Consider the following 7,832-nt stretch of genomic DNA (forward strand, 5'->3'; position numbering starts at 1 on the left):
AATCAATAAAAGCGCACAAAAGCGATATGGGCTTCAGTTGTTCTAGAAAAGTGTTCAAAAATAGGAAATGTAAAAAAGTATTATAGAGTGATAAGTGTTCAAAAAAGAAATCAATTGGGAAGGGTAATGTTTTCAAGAGAATAAAAAATTATGCACATGCAAGTCACATGTTATTCCTCCCCCCCCCCCCCTCCCTATTTTTTAAATGTCCGTAACTTTTTTATACGTCATTTGTTTTAAAAAAAAATTATACCATAAAATCGAGCGTCTTTTTATCTTTAATATGACTACCCTATTGTTATATTCAAAAAAATTTGAAAACCCAGTTGCGTATTACACAATGGACATAACCTAAAGCACAATTAGCATCAAACTAAAAACACAATAGAAATTATATCAAAAACACAATCGATAACAACAGATAAAAGACACAATGGACCTAACGTAAAACACAATGAGTGTTAAACTAAAAACACAATGGAAAGTGGACTAAAAACACAATTGATAACAACAAATACGAGACACAATTGATGAAAGCAGATAAAAGACACAATAGACAACAGACTAAAACACAATTGACAACAGACTAATACATAATTAACAACAGATTAAAACACAATGGATAGCATAATAAACACAATGATCAGAACCTATAACACAATGTATAGAAAACCCAAATATAACATCATTTTCTTTTCATTGTATCATACATTATGTTATAGGTTCTGATAAAAATGCAATGAACAAAAGCCAAATTAACATTGTGTTATAAGTTTTGATAATAACATAATGTATAGAAACCTTAGTAAAAAATATAACGACCAAAACCCAATTGAAAGACACAACGACCACAACCTCTAACACAATACAAAGAAAACACGGTAAAAGTATTTTTTTTTTATTTTTTTTTATATAGTAACATCATACTCATACTAAAGATAAAAAACGCTCGTTATTATGGTGATTTTTTTTCCAAAAACAAATGTCGTATGAAAAAGTTATGGACGTTTTAAATTGATGGGGAAATTAGCATGTGTCTTGCATATCAGCATATGGAGATAGAAAGCCAATATATGTAAGATTCTTTTTATGCATTTCCATTATTTTATTTTATTTTCCTAAAACTAATTTCAACCCTTCAAATCTAAGATCAATAAACTAGTATCCTTTTTACCCTTCTTATTTATGTTGTCCTTTGTATTTAATCCTAATCCTAATAGGTAGGCACTGGGCATAACAAAAATAACATTAACACACCTAGTTAGATTGTTTAGCCTCTTATATCGTCTAAAACTTATTATAAGAAACTCTTAAAATAAATCAACTCGATTTTATAGTTAATTAATATATTTGTATTTTTTCATTATTTTGATCTTATCACTTAGATGGGCTAAAGAGGTTACTGTTTGGGCCTAGTGAACAACCGGTCTGATCCCAAAGAGAAAAGGATTTGAGCCAAATCGGTTTGGGCCCCGACTTAACCCGCCGGTTTGGCAATAGGTTTAGGACTTTTGTGTTGAGAACCATGTTTCAACCTAAATCGATATGGGCCCATTAAAAGACCCGGTTTTAATGCTCCAAACCAATTTAAATTCGATCCAAATCAGTTTAACTGAGTTGGGTTTTTCAACCCTAAAATCGCTTTATAACCCGGACCGCTTTAGCCCATTAAAAAGACGATTCGGTTTTGTCACTCTTGTAAAACAAGGTCTCGGGGGTCGAGTATTACCCGAGTAATCCCTACAAGGTAAGTTGTCGAGACCCGAGTGAGTACTCCCCAAGTACTCTCCGTCTAGGACGAGAACTTACTGAGTACTCTCAACTCCGACTAAGGAGCGATTAGCAACATTTGCAATCATGGTTTTGGTACACCTCTAGCTAATACAGTAATTGTACCAATGAGCTATTGGGCTCAAGTCTACAATGGCTGGATACATGACAATCTACAATTAGTCATCCAATCTTATTTATATAACCCCCTATACCACTATAACTTGGTCAACAACTGAGTCCCTCCTTGTTCGTGTACAGTCAAATCTGACTTTTTTTATAGTCTTATACTTGTTAATTATTATTGATCATCTTCACCACCACTACACCAACTCCTATGCATAGTCGTGGACATATCTTTGTTTATCGTTGTCAAACATTTTACAGTTTATAAAAGCAAGTAGACTATGTTCACAACTTGGATACTTGGTATAATACAATACATCAAAATACTGTGGATTGTGGGTTTGGTGGTTGGGATGGGACCCAATTTGTGGCCCATTTAGAAACCCAACTAGCCCATTGGATTCACAATGAAAATCAGAAATATAAAGGATTCCATATCTAGATTCTTGATGGATGATTATGATACATGTGTCAAACCACTTAAAAAATGAGTTAGTGTTAAATCAATATGATGATTTTCTCAAATAGTTAATTGAATTAATATGAAAATATTTTTACAATAGTGTAATAACTATAGTTATTTTTAGAGTTAATTGCCCGGATGGTCCCTGTAGTTTCACGTTTTTTCACGTTTAGTCCTCATCTTTTGGAAATAGCAGGTATGCTCCCTATGGTTTGTCATTTTGTTACTCGGATAGTCCTCTGATATTTACTCAGGGGACTATCTGAGTAACAAAATAACAAACCATAAGAAGCATACCTGTTATTTTCAAAAGGTGGGGACTAAACGTGAAACCACAGGGACCATCCGGGCAATTAACTCTTATTTTTAGTTTAAATACCTGTATGAACCGTCTGGTTATACTAGTTAAACCAGATATCGGACACGGGCCCGGTACGATAAAGACCGGTAAAAGCCGAATACAATATGTCTTATATACCGGCGGTAAATCCAGCTCTACCGGTTCAAACCGTTGAACCGATTTCCATTATCTTAAAATTTTTTTTTTAATTTTAATAAAATATGATATTAAAGTAATACTGCCCTTCCATATTTCCGGTAATTAACCTAGTGCTTTCCATTCCAGTATTTCATCACTGTTGAAATTTTTATTCACCTCGTCCATTTTAATATTATTTATAAGTAATCAAAATGCTATGAGAATGCTTAATATTTTACAAGAAAATAGTTGTTTTTTAGATAAATTATGATTAGTTACATAAATCCTAATTAAGATTGGATTATTTCTTAGATGAATTTGTATTTTTATGGAATTATATGGTTAACTAGTACCTAGGGGCGAAGTATAGTGGGTGCCCGGGGTGCGCCCGCCCACCTCAATGTTTCGGTTAGAAGTGTATAAGTTCCGATTTTTCGTCCGAAAATTTTAAAATTATATAGGATCACCCCCGGATTATTTTTCCTAAATTGTATATCCTAAATATTTATAAACTTTGTATATAAATGATGGGTAGTTTGGTAAATATACACTTTGTTTTATTTGGAACTATTATTATTTGACCCGATGAATCGAATAGCCAACCCGACCCGACCCGAAACATAACGATAGGAAAAAAATTTGTGTCCCATCACTTTACGCCCCCTCGAAACTTTTGGTTAAGCTCCACCACTGCTAGTAACCCGGTTGAACCGCCCAGTACAACCCGGTTCAACCAGTTGAACCATTTTAGAGGCCAATTTAAAAACCTATTTTTAAAACATTGTACTACAAGTGATGACACGGGTTTGAGTCTTGTTTTCGCCTGATTCCGAGTTTTATTTTTTTTTTAAGAGTGAATTTCAAGTATTGTCATTTATCTTTATACATATTTCCAGGCGCTGTCCTTTATATTCAAAATTGACGAGTTTGTCCTTTATGTTTTCATATCATACACGTTTTGTCCTTTAGGCCTAACTCAGTTAGTTTTTTTCAGTTAAATTTGGTAATGTGCTTTGCACATGAGGGCATTTTTGTCAATTCAAAGGTTGCAGAAGCCTTGAGCTGTAAATCTGCCGTTGAACTTACCTTTGAATTGACAAAAATGCTCTCATGTACAAAACATATGACCAAATTTAACTGAAAAAACTAACTGGGTTAGGCCTAAAGGACAAAACGTGTATGATATGAAAATATAAAGGACAAAACTCGTCAAATTTGAACATAAAGGACAACGCCTGAAAATGGGTATAAAGATAAAGGATAATTCTTGAAATTTACTCTTTTTTTAATTATTTAGACATGTCTCATTAACACCATTGTAAGTGTGTTTTCCCCCCTTTTCTTTTTAATCCAATTTATAACGCTGCTCCCAAAGTTTATCAAACCGATACTAACTGAAAATTTGTCGCAAAGTGTTGACATCTGCTAATTAGTATTAAAAAAAGGTGATATAACACGTTGATTAATTGATGAGTTTAATCCAAAATATTTAATAAAAAATGTAAATAATAGCTACAAACGACTAATCGTATGGCTTGAAGGAAATCAATGAACACGTATAGATTGCCTTAAAAGATTTAAAGAGTGCATCATCCACGATAGTACCACGTAGGTGGTACGTAGGTATGGCATTATATATCAATGTTAATGTCATTAACCATAAAGATATGATCAATTTTATATCATCCTTGTTTGTATTTTGATGAAATCCCATAAAAAAAAAAAAAAAAAAAAAAAAAAAAAAAAAACCCCTTTATGGTAGTTGTCTGTTTTGATAAACTAGAATTGAGACCCGCCGCAATGCGGCGGGGATTCTTTAGTTATGACTAAGTCGATCTAGGACCCGCACGTTATGTTAAACCTGTCAAACGGGGAAAAATAGACGATGTAAAAACGTTCACCCACAAACGCACGTTGCGTCATGTTAACTCGCAAAATTTAGAACGAAACGTAAAAAAGTTAAACCAAAGACGCACGTTGCGATGTGTTAAGTCACAAAATTTAGAACCAAGCATAAAGCGAAAAATTTGCAGAAAATGAAAACTGTAAAGGACCAAAGTTGAAAGTAAAAAAGTTGTGAGGATAAATTGCAAAAGATAAAAAGTTTTGGGTTAAAAGTAAAAAAAACAAATAGTTTTGAGTTAAAAGTAATTTATGAAATACTTTTGGTGAAACTAAAAAAAATCAACTTTTTTTTGAAACCCCAAAGCCAAGGTTACGACAACCATATGCATAACGATTTTTTTCTTTGGAAAACCCCCAAAGCACACGCCGCGTTGCGGCGGGGAGTAAAACCGGTGTCAAATAGTACTAATGTCACACAACCATTATCGACTACCAACACTGACTCGACCTAGGGTCTGCGTGTTGTGCCAAACCTGTCAAACATGAAAAAATAGAGGTAAAAATGTTGATCCACACATGTACGTTGCGTCGTATTAACTTGCAAAATTTGAAACAAAACATAAAAAAGTTGAACCACACTTGTACGTTGCGTCGTATTAACTCGAAAAATTAAGAACTATACGTAAACCGAATATTTGCCAAAGATGAAAAGTATAAGTGACAAAAGTTGTGAAGTTAAATTGCAAATAATAAAAAGTTTTGGGTTAAAAAAACAAATTATGTAGGGTTAAAATTGCAAAAGGTAAAAATCTTTGGGTTAAAGTAATGAAAAGTTTTGGTTAAAGTTAAAAAAAAATTATGTAGGGTTAAAATTGTAAAAGGTAAAAACTTTTGGGTTAAAATTAAAAAAAATCAATTTTTTTTGAAAAACTCTTAAAGCACATATTACAAGTGATTATGCACAAAAAGTTTACTTATTTATATATGGAATAATAATGAGCTCATAGTTAAAGCTAGAAACATGATACAATGCCAATGATCTCTAGATCAAGTGGTGGAAGACTTGCATTTCTCTTGGGAGATGCAAGTTTAACTCCTACTTGGTGCAGAGTGAGGCATTAGTGGACAATGATAGAAGACCCAGGGAAACCTGGGTTGGATCCTTGAGCCAAACGGGTTTTACCGGTAATTTCATTGTCGTGCCTACGGGCGGGTGGGTTACCGGGTTTTTCCCGGAATTGGTGGTGGACCCGGGTTACTCTCAGAGTACTCCGTTTGGTCCAGTGGGTGCCCCGAAAGTGCTCGGGATTGATTCTGTTAGCCGTTAAAAAAAGAAACATGATACAATATAGGATCTCTTTTTAAGTGTTAATAGCTTTTAAATTTCTGTTTGTTAATAGCTTTTAATTCTTTGGTTTAAAAAAAGTTATCATTACTCAACAGGACTTTTTTAAAATAAAAGTTAATAAAAAGTGAATAATAACTCTTTCCATATCTTTTTTTAAATAAAAGTGAATAAAAACTCTTTCCATATTATGTAGAAAGAAAATTAGTTGACCCTTGTTATTTTGGATTTGATAGTTAGAATACTCGGTATCGAGGGGCTTGAAGATGGGGAATGAAGCGCAACATGGCAATCACGTAAGCAAAAAATGATTTCCTCTTCAAGCTTTAAAAAGCGGGGGATGAGAGGGGACGCGGAAGGGTGGCATGTAGCGATACGACGCTCACTTTTTTTATTTAATTTATGTTTTAAAATAAAACAAATCTATTAAATTAAAAGAAAACATGAATATTAAATAGAGAAATAACATTAATAAAAAGAAATTACATTAGCTTAAAAAACATTAATAAAAAAAATACATTTTTTAATTATCATGTGCGTCATTGTCTTTCGTGGAATGCTCCAAATGTGTTCAATCAGATCCGCTCAAAAGTTGTGATGTATCTGATTGTCATAAATTTCTCGTATGTTCGACTCCCTCGCTTCATCACTGATGTCTTCAGCATTAGGCTGTGTCTCCTCTTTATAGTACTCGTTAATTGCGCATCCTTCATCCTCCAAAATCATGTCATGTAAAATAACGCATGCGTACATCACATTTCTAACTCTATATTTTTCCATAATCCAACACGGCATGCTCAAAACGCGTCATCTTTTCTACAAAACACCAAAGTCTCGTTCGATGTCTTTTCGTGCAGCCATTTGAGCACCATTAAACTTCGTTCTTTTTTCATCTAACGTTGTACGCTTTGTAAATTATTTTAAAAACACAGCATATTCCGGGCAAATTCCATTTGTTAGATAATAACCGTATTTGTACTCCGTGCCGTTTAAAAAAAGAAGCATTCGATCCAACATCGTTTATATAGCTGTTGAAAATTGGTGATTGATTAAGAATATTTAAATCGTTATTCGAACCAGCCATACCAAAGAATGCATACCAAATCCAAAGATCTTGTGATGCAACCACTTCAAGCATCATAGTCGGTTTTTTATGATATCAACTAGTGTGTTGGCCGCGCCACACAATTGGACAATTTTCTCACTCTCATTTCATACAATCTAAACTACCGATTATCTCAGGAAACCATGTCGATCTTCATGAGCCTTCAAAATTTGTTGTATGTCACCAAATGTAGGTTTTCTCAAATGTTTTTTTATGTATAGATCAATGACATACTCACAAAAATATTGAAGACTTTCCCTCGCTACTCGTTCCAACATTTTTATATAGTCACCCATTACGTCGGAACCCGTGCCATAAGCCAATTGTCTAATCGCAGCCGTAACTTTTTGCAACGTGCAATATCCATATTGCCACGTGCATCGGGTTTTTTTGAAACTCATATTTATTTTATAAATCGTTTGCTATTATTAGAAATAAACATCTATAACAACCCTCCAAAAAAACCCCTTAACATAACCCTAAACGTTCCTAATATACCCCGTATACGAGAAACGGCCCTAAAATACCTTAATATTTATAAAAATCATATAAAAACACAAAAATGGGACTGTCGCGGGCCGCGACCCATTCCTTTGGGTCCGTCGCGGGGCGCGACACCTGATTACTTTTCGGACACCCAGCCAACCACGTGTCCCCTTCGTGTCAAGTCTACTACGTTCAGTTGCCAAGGCTACGCCCT

The sequence above is a fragment of the Helianthus annuus genome, chromosome 4 (genome assembly GCF_002127325.2).
Source record: "Helianthus annuus cultivar XRQ/B chromosome 4, HanXRQr2.0-SUNRISE, whole genome shotgun sequence".
NCBI classification, from domain to species: domain Eukaryota; kingdom Viridiplantae; phylum Streptophyta; class Magnoliopsida; order Asterales; family Asteraceae; genus Helianthus; species Helianthus annuus.